The following is a 17,144-nucleotide window of genomic DNA, read 5'->3' as shown; positions in this document are numbered from 1 at the left end:
CGAGGTCCTCCACCTACAGGACTCTTACCCCTTTAAATGGCAGTCTAACTCCCTCAAATATCTAGGCATCGTTGTCCCAGCTCACTTGTCAAACACATATAAAGTGAATTTTCCACCCCTCCTCCTTTCCGTGAAACAGGACTTGTCTAGGTGGGAGCGCAGGGACATCTCCTGGCTGGGCAGGATAAATATATTCAAGATGAACATCCTCCCAAGGCTTTTATACCTCTTCTCCTGTCTCCCGGTTCATCTACCCCGAGCCTTCTTCAGAGAGGTTGCTGCGCTCCAGACTAGATTTGTTTGGGCAAATAAAAGACCGAGACTAGCACGCCATGTCCTGATCCGGGCTAAGAGTAGCGGGGGCCTGGCTCTTCCAGATTTCCTGGCCTATTACTTGGCTGTGATCCTTCATAGGGTCCTTGACTGCTTTCCTCACTACAGTGACAAGCAATGGATCATCTTGAAACGGTAATCTCTAACATAGGTCCTCGGGCTATGATGTGGCTCCCCCGCTGTTCTTTGCCCGGCTCTATGGAGCCTTATGATCTACAACCTGTTCTGTCCTTCATAGCCAGAGCCCATAGTACCTACCTAAAAAACACCACTATCGTTCCGCCTGATGGATCACTGACACCTCTCTTTGGCAACCCTGCCTTCTCGCCTGCCTCCTCCTACCATTCATTCCTAAACTTCCCCAGGAGCTCTGGAGTGACCTTTAGGGATGTACTGACCTCATCATCCTTGCGTTCACTATCAGATCTTCTACAGGGATCCCCACCGACTCCCCTGCATGCCTTTCAGTACATGCAACTTCGCCACTTCTATGTCACTAGGATGCAGGACCTACGACTACACAGACTGCTCACCACATTTGCGCGCCTTTGTACTTTACAGGAAGCGACACCTCATGACATTAGTGTGCTTTATCCCCTCGTACTTACGCTGTACACACATCGACCACTTCCGTATAGACATGGATGGGAACATGAACTTGGCCGCCCCATCTCAGACTGGACGACTGCTTTGACACATTGACACCTCCATCTCATGCAAGGCCCAGGAAACAAGTTATAAAATTTTGACGAGATGGTACAGAGTCCCGACACTCCTGGCCAAATTCTATCCCGGGGTCTCTGCTTCGTGCTGGAGGTGCGGCGTCGTCAGTGGCTCGATGCTCCATGTCTGGTACTCATGCCCCTTACTCACCACCTTTTGGAGACATTTTAGAGACACTATCTTGAAAATTACATCTATTGATATACCGAACACACCTGAAACCTTACTCCTATCAATCCTCCCAACTCATATCCCATGTTTTAGGTCTAGATTGATCTCTTTCCTCCTCCTGGGGGCCAGAATAGTAATACCCCGTCTGTGGAAGTCTGTCACCCCACCCACTGTCTCATCCTGGCTTCAAGAGGTTGGCCATTTTCATAGGATGGAAGAGCTACTAGCTAGCTCACCTTCAAAACTATCCAGGTACAATGAAATTTGGAGTCCCTGGACCTCTTTCCTTGCCTCCACGGACTATGTGTCCTTGCATTTGGCCACCTAATATCCATACTCTGACCTTCACGAGATGTCTGATTGCTTCAGCCTACTGACACTCCCTGAACTACCCATATCGGCCCCCTGGCCCCTCTGCTCCGTGTCTCGGGAGCCTGAATGTGGTCTCGGTGTGAGGTAAGTCCATCTTCTCTCCCTCCCTCCTTTGTCAGTCCTCCACCCCCACTTTCTTGTTACACCCTTCTTGCCACTTCCCCCCCCCCTTTCTCTTTCCTACTTTTACCCTTTATATTGATTGTTCAGCTTCAATCTTGATTTTTGAGTTTTTAGCTCCGGGCACCAGAAATTCTGACAGCAGACTTTGAGGAGACTGCGCCCACTGTCTCCTTGACCATCTGTCTTTTCACGAGATATCCGGACATTCGACTAATATGTATGATGTTTATTTACCCACCTAGGATTTTATTGCGTTTAAAATTGTGCAATCCTGCCTTTGCCGGTTTACTGATGCTGTCCTCTGTATTACCTTCATGCTTGGTGAAAAGTGCCTATTGCTTTTGTTTTGTTGTTGAAAAATTTATAAAAATTTAACTTGGAAAAAAAAAAAGTTTTCCATGGGAATACCCCTTTAATGCCTCCCTGTTCCATAAATACCGGCTTGCTAGGCCCTTGCATATTACCTCTGTAAATTGACAAAACCCAAATTCTACAGTGCTATTCTGCACAGAACCTCTCGTCATGCAAGTGGATGACAAGCATGAGGAAAAAATTGAGTTCTTTGTGCTTCCTCATTGTACTTCGGAGCTTCTTCTTGGTCTTCCTTGGCTTCAACGTCATTCTTCGCAACTTGACTGAAAATCTGGTGAAATCACTCACTCGGGACAGTTTTGACAAAATCACTATCTTATGCCCATCCAGTCTAAAACGGTCTCTTCACCTCCTCATATGTCTGGTTTTCCTCTTCCACGTCAAGGCCTACAGACAGATCCTGACAAGCGGATTGCAGAATTGGATTGTCCTCACCCTACTGATTTACTGGCCATTCAATGCTTTTTGGTATTTGCCAATTATTATCGTCAGTTCATTCCACATTTCTTCTCCTTGGTTGCTCCGATTGCGGCTCTCACTAAGAAGAACTCTAACTCCAAGACTTGGCCTCCTGATGCCGAAGAGGCCTTCACTCGCTTAAAGTCAGCATTTGCCTCTGCTCCCATGCTTTCCAGACCAGATCATGAGAAGCCTTTTACTTTGGAGGTTGTTGCTTCTTCCGTAGGATCCGGAGCCGTTCTTACCCAGAAAAATTCCAAGTGCAAGATTGTAACCTGTCGTTTCCTTTCTAAGATTTTCTTGCCTGCAGAGAATAGACTGTGTGCCTGCAAACTGCCTGTTCCAGATTATCCATTGTAATAAAAAATAAACAAAGATAATAAACAACAACAAAAATAGCATTAAAAAAAATACAAATCTCAGGGGTCACCTATATGGAGCATTTAAACATTATAAAGAGCTTAATTAAATCTGTGAAATTGTAATAAAAACAGCTAAAAAGTTCATAATCAGAGAGACATATGGCCAAAGAAAGCAAAACAAATCCTAAATATTTTTTTACATTTATAAATGGAAAAAAAAATAAAAAATAAAAGAGCATGTTGGGGTCCTAATTTTTTTTTTTTTTGCATTTATATATCTAAAAAAATATTTAGGATTTGTTTTGCTATCTTTGGCCACCTGTCTCTCTCATTTTTAATTTTTGCTGTTTTTATTAAAGTTTTACAGATTGTATTAAGCTCTTTGTAATGTTTAAATGATAGCTGACCCTCATATTTATATTTTTTTAAATGCAATTTTTTTGTTTTTTATTTTTGTTGTTTATTGTTTGTTACAATGGATCATCTGGAGCAGGCTGTTTGCAGGTACACAGTGCATTCTCTTTGACCCCTTAATAATGATAATGGGGAGGTGGTCACTAGCGGATAAGAAAAGGTGGAGCTACTGAATGGGTTCTTTAGTTCTGTATATACGAAGGAAGAGGGAGGAAATGATGCAGGCTGGGCCAATGCTGGTAACACATCAGGTAATTTACTGAACTGGCTTAAAGGGGTATTCCAGGCCAAAACTTTTTTATATATATCAACTGGCTCCGGAAAGTTAAACAGATTTGTAAATTACTTCTATTAAAAAATCTTAATCCTTCCAATAGTTATTAGCTTCTGAAGTTTTCTGTCTAACTGCTCAATGATGATGTCACGCCCCGGGAGCTGTGCATGATGGGAAAATATACCCATAGGAGCTGCACAGCTCCTGGGGCGTGAGTCATCAGAAAGCAGTTAGAAAGAAAACAGCAACTCAACTTCGGAAGCTAATAACTATTGGAAGGATTAAGATTTTTTAATAGAAGTAATTTACAAATCTGTTTAACTTTCCGGAGCCAGTTGATATATAAAAAAAAGTTTTGGCCTGGAATACCCCTTTAATGTAGATATGGTGCAAGGTAAATTAAGTTAAGTAAATGTAAGCAAATCTCCAGGACCCGATGAATTACACCCAGAATTACACATTTAGAGAACTAAGTTCAGTAATTTCTGTACCCTTGATATTTAAAGATTCTCTGGTGTCTGGTATTGTGCCGAGATACTGGTGCAAGGTGAATGTGTTGCCAATATTCAAAAAGGGCTCTAGATCTTCCCCGGGTAATTATAGACCGGTAAGCTTAACGTGCATTGTGGTAAAATTGTTTAAAGGACTCATAAGGGACTACATACAGGAATACTTAGGGCTAATAGTATTATGCATTATAGCCAACATGGGTTTACTAAGGATAGAAGTTGTCAAACCAATCTAATTTGCTTTTATGAACATGTGAGTGGAAGTCTTGACAAAGGGATGGCTGTGGATATAGTGTTTCTGGATTTTGCTAAAGCATTTGATACTGCCCCCCATAGATGTCTGATAGGTAAGTTAAGGTCTTTTGGATTGGAAATTTTAGTTTGTAACTCGATTGTAAACTGGCTTAACCTGTCCAGGACACGGTGAACAGACCTGATGTCCTGGTACTTAAGGACCAAGGTTGTACCTGTACATCCTGAGTCCCGTTTACCCGGTTTAAACTGCTCTCAAGAGCAGAGAACGAGTTAAACCCGGTGGGTCCCGTTTGCTATGGGCAGCCAGGACCCACAGCTAATGCTGGGCACCAGCAATCGGACCGATGCCCGACATTAACCCTTTAGATGCCACAATCAAAGTTGATTGCGGCGTCTAAAGTGCACGGTTAACAGTGCTGGTTTGCCCAGTGGAGCTGATTGGGACATCCGTGGTGACATCCCTGGTTGAACTTGATGGACATATGTCTTTTTTTGACCGTACTAACTATGTAACATCGCTGGTCCCGATCAGCTGAGTGAAAGCCGGGAGGGTCCTCACCTGCCTCCTCGACATCCGATCTGTGTTCTGCTGCTCCTAGTCTGCTATGCAGGCTAGAGCAGCAAAGCACCGAGAACACTGTTCAATGCTATGTTATGGCATAGCATTGATCAGTGTAAGCAATCAGAAGATTGCATGTTATAGCCCCCTATGGGGGCTAAAAAAAACAAAAGTATAGAAAAAAAAAGTAAATAAAAGTGAATTAACCCCTTCCCTATTAAAAGTTTACATCACCCCCCCCCCCTTTTCCCATTTTTTAAATAAAATTATGTAATAAAAATATGTGGTACCACCACATGCATAAATGTCCAAACTATTAAAATATAGTGTTAGTTAAACCTCACGGCCGATGGCGTACATGTAAAAATACCAAAGTCAAAAATGCATCAATAAGATCTATCAAAGCAAAAACTGGTACCGAGCCTTCATACATCCCCGTATGCGGAAAAATAAAAAAGTTATAGGGGTCAGAGGATGACAATTTTAAACATACAAATTTTGGTGCATGTACTGTATTTCAAATTTTTTTTAAGTTGTAAAATAAAACAAAACCTACATAAATTGGTTATCTTTGTGACCGCATGGACCTACAGAACAAAGATATTGTATCATTTTGACCGAAAATTGCACTGTGTAGAAAAGGAAGGCCCCAAAATTTACAAAATGACATTTTTGTTTCTTATTTCACCACACAAATTTATAATTTTTGGTTTTGCAGTAGATTTTGTTACTAAATGATTGATGTCATTACAAAGTATAGTTGGTGGTGTAAAAAACAAGCTCTTATATGGGTCTGTAGGTGCAAAATTGACAGCGTTATGATTTTTAGAAGGGGAGGAGGAAAAACAAAACAACAGCCGTTACTTCCCTTCCCATAGACTTGCACTGAGGGGGCGTGATGTGACGTCATGAGGGGCTATGACGTCACGTGCTCCCGGCGCCGGCTCCAGCGTTCGGAACAGTTTGTTCCAAACACTGAGCAGCGGAGTACCTCTTTAAATGCAGAGAATGGGAAATAGCTGTGCACCTTGTAGTAGACTCTTAGCAGCGAGAGCACTAAAATCACCTTTTCACCACTCAGAAGGGTTAATCTGACAAAACAGTGCAGCATTTTAAAAAATCTTTTGAAATAACAGGTAGGCTTTATGTTGTATTTATTCAAAGAGGCCTGTAACATTAGAAATAGACGTGTAGGTGCATGCAAATTGGGACATACTGAGGCTTCTTCATTTGGTTAATGAATTCCCAGATGAGTGAGTCACTTTATATATCTAAGTGATGTCTCCAACACTAAAACTCATTTGTACTTCCTAAAAATGATGATTTTCACCAGAGGGAATAGAGGTTTTGTTTCTTCCATACAAAGCACATTGAAAGCTTTTCTAAATATACAGAAATAAAGCTGATTGTGAATGATAAGGCCAGGGTAGCAGTATTATGTTATATATATAATATATATTGCAATCAATGTTATTCCTGGCATCATCCAATATCTTGACATCCTCAGATTTGTGTTGGTCACTCAGGATCTCATGGGAACATATTCCGCTCTGCACAGCTCTCTAGAAATCATTTGTCATTTTCCAGCAATCTTTAAAGTAGATACAATGTACGGAAGAGGTGGATGTCAAATGATTCGTAATGTACTGTATCTCATTAGATCTAAAGAGCGCCATTAAGGTGGAGGTATTTACATGTGTCAGCAATATGCAAAGCAAGCAGACAGGAGCGGAGGGAGTGCGATGTCTGATTCCAAGACTTTCCATTGCAGTCTGCTTTATGGGTATTTATACTCAGAAATTAAAATACAAATGGAGCAAACACTGCTGAGTCTGGTTAAGATCATATAATGATAATTTATGGATATCGGATTGGACTTGAAGTGTTGGATTGAGCAAGTCTAATAAGGGATTCAATCCGCAGCGTTAAAAGCACAAAGAATATGCTGAATATACTTGTACATGTCAATAAAGGTGTTATCCGTGATGGACCTGATCATAAAAATAGACAGAAAGCAGGGCCAGCTTTACTTTGCATGGTGTAATATAAAGTAACTTAAGAAACAAATAACATTGCCAAACAGTTAAGCAACATATAGTATGATGTCAAAAAAACAGTGGCAAATGTATGGTCCACCCTGGGTACCACTGTCAGGGGGGGGTACCAAGTCCCCTAATCCACCTGACCTGGCATATAATGTGAGAGGCGTGTATAAGTGTCCAAACCAGCCACATTATAATCCACTCGCTAACCGGGAAACCAGGACACTCGTCCCAAATCTCCAGGTCAGTGGGCTCTAGCTGTTTGTGTAGTATGCAGCCTAAAGACAACTTCAGGCTGCGGCCTACACCTTTAGTGGGGCGTGACCTCTAATCTGGTGCAGGTGGTGACATCACATGTCATCACCGTCTGCACCACACCAGAGAAGGAAGGAGGCGGTCTGGATGCTGCTGCTCTGTGCAGGAGAGGAGGTAAGTATATATATTTTTTTCTTTTTATTTGCTACTGGGAGATTACTGGCTATTGTTACTTGGAGGGGATTACTGGCCACTGGGGGAATTGCTGGCTACTGGGGAAGAATTATTGGATACAGGGGGGAGAGTACTGGCTACTGTGGGTGATACCTGGCTAATTGGGGTAGAACCTGCTTATTTGGGGGGCTGTCTACCTAATGGGGTGATTATTTGCCTACTGAGGGGAGCTACCTGGCTAATTGGATGGATTGCCTGCTTACTAGGGGGGCTTCCTTGCCTCCTGAGGAGGATACCTGCATAATTGCTGTGGAGACAAACTTAATATGGGAACTACTTCCATATCCAGGAATCCCGCTGCTGGGGACCCTTGCGATCTCTCCTGCAGCACCCTCATTTTTCAGCAGCACAGAGCGAACATCGCTCTGTGGCTGATGACTGGTGGTGCAGGGGACAGAGTATCGTGATGTCATGGCTCCGCCCCTCATGATATAATGCCACGCCCCTTCAATGCAAGTCTATAGGCGGGGGCGTGGTGGCCATCACGCCACCTCCCAAAGTCTTGCATTGAGGGGGCGGGGCGTGACAGCACGAGGGGGCGGAGCCATGATGTCACAATACTCTGTCTCCTGTACCACCCGTCATCAGCCGCAGAGCGATCCTTTTTCTGTGCAGCTGAAAAACAGGGGTGCTGTAGGAGAGATTGCGGGGGTCCCGAGCGGTGGGATCCCCGTGATCTAACATCTTATCTCCTATTCTTTTGATAGGGGATAAGATGTTTAGCACCAGAGTACCCCTTTAACCCTTTAGACACAGCGATCAAAGTTGATCGCGGCATCTAAAACATGAGAGACGTATCGCCAGTTAGCTCAGTGGGCTGTTCGAGACCGCCGCGGTGAAATTGCAGCGTCTTGAACAGCTGAGAGGACAACAGGAGTCTTCTTACCTTTCTCCAGGCTGTCCGATCAGCACTTGATTGCTCCAAGCCTGAGATCCAGGTTTAAGCAATCGACCGCCAATAACACTGATCAATACAATGCTATGGCATAGCATTGATCAGTGTATTCAATCAGTGTAAGCATGTTATCGTCTCCTATGGGGGCTATAACATTGCAAAGAAAAGTATAAAAAAAGAGTTAATAAATGTGATTTAACCCTTTCCCTAATAAAAGTTTGAATCACCCCCTTTTTCCCATTTAAAAAAAAAAACAATTTTGTAAATAAAATAAATTTAAACACATGTGGTATCACCACGTGTGTAAATGTCCATATCATTAATTAAACCGCAGTAAATGGCGTGCCTGTAAAAAAATTCCATTTTGGTTATATTTTATACCATAAAAAAATGAATAGAACGCAATAAAAAAAATCTGATGAAAACAAAAATGGTACCATTAAAACTTTAGATCATGATGCAAAAAATTAGCCCTCATACATCCGCGTATGCGGAAAAATGTAAAAGTTATTGAGGTCAGAAGAGGGCATTTTTAAATATATTGTCACGATGCCGGCTGGCAGGTAGTGGATCCTCTGTGCCAGAGAGGGATTGGCGTGGACCGTGCTAGAGGATCGGTTCTAAGTCACTACTGGTTTTCACCAGAGCCCGCCGCAAAGCGGGATGGTCTTGCTGCGGCGGTAGTGACCAGGTCGTATCCCCTAGCAACGGCTCAACCTCTCTGGCTGCTGAAGATAGGCGCGGTACAAGGGAGTAGACAGAAGCAAGGTCGGACGTAGCAGAAGGTCGGGGCAGGCAGCAAGGATCGTAGTCAGGGGCAACGGCAGAAGGTCTGGAATCACAGGCAAGGAACACACAAGGAACGCTTTCACTGGCACTAGGGCAACAAGATCCGGCGAGGGAGTGAAGGGGAAGTGAGGTGATATAGGGAAGTGCACAGGTGTAAACACTAATTGGAACCACTGCACCAATCAGCGGTGCAGTGGTCCTTTAAATCGCAAAGACCCGGCGCGCGCGCGCCCTAGGGAGCGGGGCCGCGCGCGCCGGGACAGAACTGACGGGGAGCGAGTAAGGTACGGGAGCCGGGGTGCGCATCGCGAGCGGGCGCTACCCGCATCGCGAATCGCATCCCGGCCGGAGGTAGTAACGCAGCGCCCCGGGTCCGTGGAATCGACCGGGGCGCTGCAGTGAGGGAAGTGTAGCGAGCGCTCCGGGGAGGAGCGGGGACCCGGAGCGCTCGGCGTAACAGTACCCCCCCCCTTGGGTCTCCCCCTCTTCTTGGGGCCTGAGAACCTGAGGATCAGACTTTTGTCCAGGATATTGTCCTCAGGTTCCCAGGACCTCTCTTCTGGACCACAACCCTCCCAATCCACTAAAAAAAAAGTTCTTCCCCTGACCTTTTTAGAGGCCAAAATCTCTTTGACAGAGAAGATGTCCGAGGAGCCGGAAACAGGAGTGGGAGGAACAGATTTAGGAGAAAAACGGTTGAGGATGAGAGGTTTAAGAAGAGAGACGTGAAAGGCATTAGGGATACGAAGAGAAGGAGGAAGAAGAAGTTTGTAAGAGACAGGATTAATTTGACACAAAACTTTAAAAGGACCAAGATAGCGTGGTCCCAACTTATAGCTCGGGACACGGAAACGGACATATTTAGCGGAGAGCCATACCTTGTCTCCAGGGGAAAAAATGGGAGGAGCTCTTCTTTTCTTATCTGCGAATCTCTTCATGCGAGAAGAAGCCTGTAAGAGAGAATTTTGGGTCTCTTTCCATATGGTGGAAAGATCACGAGAAATTTCATCCACAGCGGGCAGACCAGAGGGCAAGGGGGTAGGGAGGGGGGGAAGAGGGTGACGGCCGTACACCACGAAAAACGGAGATTTGGAGGAAGATTCAGAGATTCTGAAATTATACGAGAATTCGGCCCAAGGTAGAAGATCTGCCCAGTCATCCTGGCGGGAGGAAACAAAATGTCGTAAATAGTCACCCAAGATCTGGTTAATTCTCTCTACTTGTCCATTGGATTGAGGATGGTATGCAGAAGAAAAATTTAATTTAATCTTGAGTTGTTTACAGAGAGCCCTCCAGAATTTAGACACAAATTGGACGCCTCTATCCGAGACGATCTGTGTAGGCAACCCGTGAAGACGAAAAATGTGTACAAAAAATTGTTTAGCCAACTGAGGCGCTGAAGGAAGACCAGGAAGAGGGATGAAATGTGCCATTTTGGAGAATCGATCAACGACCACCCAAATAACAGTGTTGCCATGGGATGGGGGTAAGTCAGTAATAAAATCCATACCAATCAGAGACCAAGGTTGTTCGGGGACAGGTAGAGGATGAAGAAAACCAGCGGGCTTCTGGCGAGGAGTCTTATCCCGGGCACAGATAGTGCAGGCTCGCACAAAGTCCACCACATCAGTCTCTAGAGTCGGCCACCAATAGAAGCGAGAGATGAGTTGCACAGATTTCTTGATGCCCGCATGACCTGCGAGATGGGAGGAGTGACCCCATTTGAGGATCCCAAGGCGTTGGCGTGGAGAAACAAAGGTCTTTCCTGGAGGAGTTTGCCTGATGGAGGCTGGAGAAGTGGAAATCAGGCAGTCAGGAGGAATGATGTGTTGAGGAGAGAGTTCAATTTCAGAGGCATCTGAGGAACGAGAGAGAGCATCGGCCCTAATGTTTTTATCAGCAGGCCGAAAGTGAATTTCAAAATTAAATCGGGCAAAGAACAGAGACCACCTGGCCTGACGAGGATTCAGCCGTTGGGCAGACTGGAGGTAGGAGAGGTTCTTGTGATCGGTGTAAATAATAACTGGAAATCTTGATCCCTCCAGCAGATGCCTCCATTCCTCAAGTGCTAATTTAATGGCTAGAAGCTCTCGATCCCCGATGGAGTAGTTCCTCTCCGCCGGAGAGAAGGTCCTGGAAAAAAAACCACAAGTAACAGCATGCCCGGAAGAGTTTTTTTGTAGAAGGACAGCTCCAGCTCCCACTGAGGAGGCATCAACCTCCAATAGGAAGGGTTTAGATGGGTCAGGTCTGGAGAGCACGGGAGCCGAAGAAAAGGCAGACTTGAGTCGTTTAAAGGCGTCTTCCGCTTGAGGAGGCCAAGACTTGGGATCGGCATTTTTTTTTGTTAAAGCCACAATAGGAGCCACAATGGTAGAAAAATGTGGAATAAATTGCCTGTAATAATTGGCGAACCCCAAAAAACGTTGGATGGCACGGAGTCCGGAGGGGCGTGGCCAATCTAAGACGGCAGAGAGTTTATCTGGGTCCATTTGTAGTCCCTGGCCAGAGACCAAGTATCCTAGAAAAGGAAGAGATTGGCATTCAAACAGACATTTCTCTATTTTGGCATAGAGTTGATTATCACGAAGTCTCTGAAGAACCATACGGACATGCTGGCGGTGTTCTTCAAGATTGGCAGAAAAAATCAGGATATCGTCCAGATATACAACAACACAGGAGTATAGTAGATCACGAAAAATTTCATTAACAAAGTCTTGGAAGACGGCAGGGGCGTTGCATAGACCAAAGGGCATGACCAGATACTCAAAGTGTCCATCTCTGGTGTTAAATGCCGTTTTCCATTCATCCCCCTCTCTGATGCGGATGAGATTATAAGCACCTCTTAAGTCCAGTTTGGTAAAAATATGGGCACCTTGGAGACGATCAAAGAGTTCAGAGATGAGGGGTAGGGGGTAGCGGTTCTTAACCGTGATTTTATTAAGACCGCGGTAGTCAATGCAAGGACGTAGAGAGCCATCTTTTTTGGACACAAAGAAAAATCCGGCTCCGGCAGGAGAGGAGGATTTACGGATAAAGCCCTTTTTTAAATTTTCTTGGACGTATTCAGACATGGCAAGAGTCTCTGGGACGGACAGAGGATAGATTCTGCCCCGGGGAGGAGTAGTGCCCGGGAGGAGGTCAATGGGACAATCATAAGGCCTGTGAGGAGGTAGAGTCTCAGCTTGTTTTTTGCAAAAAACGTCCGCAAAGTCCATATAGGCCTTAGGGAGACCGGTTACATGAGGAAGCACAGGGACACGGCAAGGTTTACTGGGAACCGGTTTTAAGCAGTCCTTGGAACAAGAGGGCCCCCAACTCTTGATCTCCCCAGTGGACCAATCCAGGATTGGGGAATGGAGTTGAAGCCAGGGAAGTCCAAGAAGGATTTCAGAAGTGCAATTGGGGAGGACCAACAGTTCAATCCTCTCGTGATGAGATCCGATGCACATTAGAAGGGGCTCCGTGCGGAAACGTATAGTACAGTCCAATCTTTCATTGTTTACACAATTGATGTAGAGGGGTCTGGCGAGACTGGTCACCGGGATGTTGAACCTGTTGACTAGAGAGGCTAAGATGAAATTTCCTGCAGATCCAGAGTCCAGGAAGGCCACAGCAGAGAAGGAGAAGGCAGAGGCAGACATCCGCACAGGCACAGTAAGACGTGGAGAAGCAGAGTAGACATCAAGGACTGTCTCACCTTTGTGCGGAGTCAGCGGACGTCTTTCCAGGCGGGGAGGACGGATAGGACAATCCTTCAGGAAGTGTTCGGTACTAGCACAGTACAGGCAGAGATTCTCCATGCGGCGTCGTGTCCTCTCTTGGGGTGTCAGGCGAGACCGGTCGACCTGCATAGCCTCCACGGCGGGAGGCACAGGAACAGATTGCAGGGGACCAGAGGAGAGAGGAGCCGGGGAGAAGAAACGCCTCGTGCGAACAGAGTCCATATCCTGGCGGAGCTCCTGACGCCGTTCGGAAAAACGCATGTCAATGCGAGTGGCAAGATGGATGAGTTCATGTAGGTTAGCAGGGATTTCTCGTGCGGCCAGAACATCTTTAATGTTGCTGGATAGGCCTTTTTTAAAGGTCGCGCAGAGTGCCTCATTATTCCAGGATAATTCTGAAGCAAGGGTACGGAACTGTACGGCATACTCGCCAACGGAAGAATTACCCTGGACCAGGTTCAACAGGGCAGTCTCAGCAGAAGAGGCTCGGGCAGGTTCCTCAAAGACACTTCGAATTTCCGAGAAGAAGGAGTGTACAGAGGCAGTGACGGGGTCATTGCGGTCCCAGAGCGGTGTGGCCCAAGCCAGGGCTTTTCCAGACAGCAGGCTGACTACGAAAGCCACCTTAGACCTTTCAGTGGGGAACTGGTCCGACATCATCTCCAAGTGTAATGAACATTGGGAAAGGAAGCCACGGCAAAACTTAGAGTCCCCATCAAATTTATCCGGCAAGGATAGTCGTATTCCAGAAGCGGCCACTCGCTGCGGAGGAGGTACAGGAGCTGGCGGAGGAGATGATTGCTGGAGCTGTGGTAGTAACTGTTGTAGCATAACAGTCAGTTGAGACAGCTGTTGGCCTTGTTGCGCAATCTGTTGTGACTGCTGGGCGACCACCGTGGTGAGGTCAGCGACAACTGGCAGAGGAACTTCAGCGGGATCCATGGCCGGATCTACTGTCACGATGCCGGCTGGCAGGTAGTGGATCCTCTGTGCCAGAGAGGGATTGGCGTGGACCGTGCTAGAGGATCGGTTCTAAGTCACTACTGGTTTTCACCAGAGCCCGCCGCAAAGCGGGATGGTCTTGCTGCGGCGGTAGTGACCAGGTCGTATCCCCTAGCAACGGCTCAACCTCTCTGGCTGCTGAAGATAGGCGCGGTACAAGGGAGTAGACAGAAGCAAGGTCGGACGTAGCAGAAGGTCGGGGCAGGCAGCAAGGATCGTAGTCAGGGGCAACGGCAGAAGGTCTGGAATCACAGGCAAGGAACACACAAGGAACGCTTTCACTGGCACTAGGGCAACAAGATCCGGCGAGGGAGTGAAGGGGAAGTGAGGTGATATAGGGAAGTGCACAGGTGTAAACACTAATTGGAACCACTGCACCAATCAGCGGTGCAGTGGTCCTTTAAATCGCAAAGACCCGGCGCGCGCGCGCCCTAGGGAGCGGGGCCGCGCGCGCCGGGACAGAACTGACGGGGAGCGAGTAAGGTACGGGAGCCGGGGTGCGCATCGCGAGCGGGCGCTACCCGCATCGCGAATCGCATCCCGGCCGGAGGTAGTAACGCAGCGCCCCGGGTCCGTGGAATCGACCGGGGCGCTGCAGTGAGGGAAGTGTAGCGAGCGCTCCGGGGAGGAGCGGGGACCCGGAGCGCTCGGCGTAACATATATTCATATTCGTGCATGTAGTTATGATTTTTTTACGGAATAAAGAGAAGTTGTAATTTTTACCTAAAAGTGTGCTGCATAGAAGCCCCCAAAAGATAAAAAAAAATTGCTTTTTTTTTTTTTATTTTGTGCCACAAATGATTTTTAGATTGGGTAGTAAAATGAAAAAAGAAAGTGCAAAAACGGAAAAACCCTGCATCCTTAAGGGGTTAAAGAGCACCTGTCACCAAATAAACTTTTCTAAACTAACTCAGGCTATGTTCCCTAACTACCTAACTACTCCTAACACTCCTCCCACTCTTAAAAAAAAAGCTCTGTATCTTATTGTTCTTCTTGCTCAAATCTCCCAGAAGGGGAACGTGGGTGTTTCCCAGCAGGCATGACATCACTGAAGCCTGCTGGGGGACCACTTCTGCCCTCACATCATTGCAGCTCTGTAATGAATAGAAGACCTCAGGCTCTGTGCAGCTTTCAGTGAGGCTCTATGCATGTTTCAGTGAGGCTCTGTGCAGCTGTCAATCAAGCTCAGTGCAGAAAAGCACTTCCTGAGTTTGGTCTCCAGCAAGGCCGGGAGGAGACCAAACTGCAACAGGGAAGAGAACAGAGCCACCTAGTGGCCATTTTTCTTTTAAATTTTAAACATATTTATGTTAATAATTTTAGAAGCAAGTGAATGGGAAAGTGTCTGCTAATTACACAAGGAACACTATATTAAAAGTTTTATTTGGTGAAAGGTACTCTTTAATGGCGGTTTGGAGAAGAAAAAGGAAAGAGAACGACTCCAAGAAGACGTCACTTGTGAGTCACTTCTGGAATTGTCATTAAATATAAGTACACTAGTCTGTATATAATTTGGGTTCTGTGGTAACAGTATTGCTCTGAAGGGGGGTGGTATACAGTTTCTAAATAAAACTGTTATATAATTAACATTAAAGGGGGTTTATTCATGGCCTATCCTTAGGTATCCTCAGTGGCACTGTTGCAAATTTCTGCTGCAATTTTGCAGCTGTTTAAAAAAAAACACTGTAAAAGTTGCGCAATTTAAATGCAAATAATTTTTTTCAGCGACTTTGGAAAATAGTGTTAAAATTGCGGCAGTAGTTAGCGGTGGTATCGCTTATTAAATGCAGCATGTGAACACATCCTTACCCAGGGAAATTGTTTGCCTGTTCAGCCAATAATCAACCCCTGTAATGTTTTGTTTCATTTGGAGCATCGCTTTTTTTCTTTTTTTAGTAGAGCCCATTAGATGTATTATGTGTAATTTTGGAAAAATAGCCAACATTTAGAGGATAGGTCAGCATGGTGTATGGTGATGTATCTATGCGGGGCCATTGATTTCACTTGACCAAATGTAGTCTACTAGTGAGTAGGTACAGTCCATGTCCAAGCATATACAGTTTTTTGTGACACTCCAAAGTGTAAACAATTGCACATTTGAGACTCATATATGTTTTGACACGGACTAAAGGTATTTACTCATAGACAATGTTTGTCCATAGAAATCACCACTAGTATTATTACCCCTAGAGACAAACTCAATCACATGGTAAAGAAAGCTATAAATCCTAAAAATCTTTTAGTAAATTTAATATGCATATTCTACTTAATGTGCAAAATATATAATCATTTAATACTAAAGATTTTTTTTACCTTATTATAATGCTTAGATGAATTGCAGATTGTGACAAACAAGCTAAACAAACTCATTACCCAGTAAATGGCATTCTTTGCCACTGCTGGCTATCATAAAGCATCATTGGATTATTATCTGTCCGATGGATTAATGATGAGATGCCTTTACTGGTTGTGCCGCTCATATAAATCACCCTGAACATAAGGAATTCATTTACAAATATCGATTCTACTGCAGTTTTAAGGACAATGTATATAAATCTTTTCTAAGTACCACATTCAGCCTCTATGTGATGATCAAGTATGAACAGTCCAGTCATTAGCTTAGGGTTCATTATATCACTATTGGGGACATTTATCATCGTTGCTTTGGTACGCAATTTCAGTAGGCATTTTTTTTATTTAGTTTTGCTTATATATGACACATTTATCATAATATAACAGGGGTTGATAAATTTGGCTAACATAAGCAAAAAACAATAAACCACTATTTTCCCCCTCAATGTACTTACTTTTTTTTTTTTTTGCTTCTCCTTTCAGATCCGAGTATCCTGTGGATTACTTTAGATTCGGAGGAGTACACAGAGATCAGCGTTTTTTTTTAATTTTTTTTTTAATGTTAATAAAATGGTTAAGGAGGGCTAATGGGGGAGTGTTTTTTTGGAATAAAATCTTTTTAAACGTGTTGCGTTTTTTATTTACTTGACAAGCTCAGTAGTGGAAGTCGTCTTATAGTCGAAGTCCATTACTAAGCCAGGGCTTAGCATTAGCGCTAACCTCAAATTATTACCTAGGTACTCACCGCCACAGGGGTACCAGGAAGAGCCGGTACCAACAGGCCCAGAGCATCAAAAATGGCGCTTCTGGGCCTAGGTGGTTACAGACTGGCAATATTTAAGCTGGAAAAGGGCCAGTAACAATGGTCCTAATCCACCCTGGTAACGTCGGGCTGTTGCTGCTTGGTTGGTATTTGGCCGAGAA

This window comes from Hyla sarda, chromosome 2 (assembly GCF_029499605.1).
Source record: "Hyla sarda isolate aHylSar1 chromosome 2, aHylSar1.hap1, whole genome shotgun sequence".
Lineage (NCBI taxonomy): Eukaryota > Metazoa > Chordata > Amphibia > Anura > Hylidae > Hyla > Hyla sarda.
This window is presented reverse-complemented; position numbering follows the sequence as displayed.